Genomic DNA, 985 nt, shown 5'->3' on the forward strand with positions numbered 1-985 from the left:
AAATCAATACAAAAAAGTATCAAACATTTTTTTGTGGCAATACTGTATCGATATACAGATGCCAAGTATCGATCTATTATTATAGATTTTGTGGTCAGTTTGTCTGACTGACAATCCCATTATGCAGCAATAAAATTGAAGTGAGATGAAGAAACAGAGAAACGTATCTTTATAGATAAAACAGATGTTGACCAATTTTCCTTTTGGGGACATCATTTGAAAATTGGAAAAATTTTAAGTTGGAAAAAAAGTTTAGAAATTGCAATGTATCACAGAATATTGCAATATGTTCAAAATCGCAATAACATTGTATTGTGACATATGTATTGTGATGATATCCTATCATCAGACCTCTGGTGTTACCATAAGACTAGGGCTGCACGATATGAGGAAATTATCTAATTACAGATATTGGGATTGCGATATGATTCACGATATTGGAGGGGATTTTTATTGAAAAATATTAAAATCTAAAAAATTAAAATGATTTATGGTTTTATGCGAGTATCTGTACCAAACAAAGATCTTTTTCTGAAAACCAGTCAGTCAGTCTGACATTAAATTAATTTGTAAAGAAGTACATACCATGTATTTTCTAGATTTCTACTTTCGCTTTGTGAAATTGTTTTTTAGAAAAGAATTATAAAAAAGTTTTATTTTCCACCCCTACTGTATACGTATGTATACCTTTTATATACAATATATTATGATAATAGTGGAAGGAAAAATATGAGCTTTATAGCTGGGGTAAGCAGATTAAAAATGCTTAAAAATTGTCTATAGGAAATATGCTTGGTTGCCATCTTACCACGGTCACATGAGTGGTTCAATAACAAATTCATATATCTGAGTCCTTATTAGCCATTTATATTGATATGTTATATTTATATGTTGCCATTCAGGAACCGCTAACAAGGTAGCGATGGAGTTTTTCACACTATCGTCATGGCTGAGCAGGCAAAAAAGAAGCAGAAAGCTAGGAAAG

At 31.0% G+C, this 985-nt stretch overlaps 1 protein-coding gene across 10 annotated transcripts in view; it reads right to left on the reverse strand.

Moving 5' to 3' along the window:
• ryr1b (ryanodine receptor 1b (skeletal)) overlaps positions 1-985 on the reverse strand; it is a 79,919-nt gene that overhangs the window by 61,189 nt on the left and 17,745 nt on the right. The window lies entirely within an intron of this gene.

This window comes from Etheostoma spectabile, chromosome 3, assembly GCF_008692095.1.
Source record: "Etheostoma spectabile isolate EspeVRDwgs_2016 chromosome 3, UIUC_Espe_1.0, whole genome shotgun sequence".
In the NCBI taxonomy this organism is placed as follows: Eukaryota; Metazoa; Chordata; class Actinopteri; order Perciformes; family Percidae; genus Etheostoma; species Etheostoma spectabile.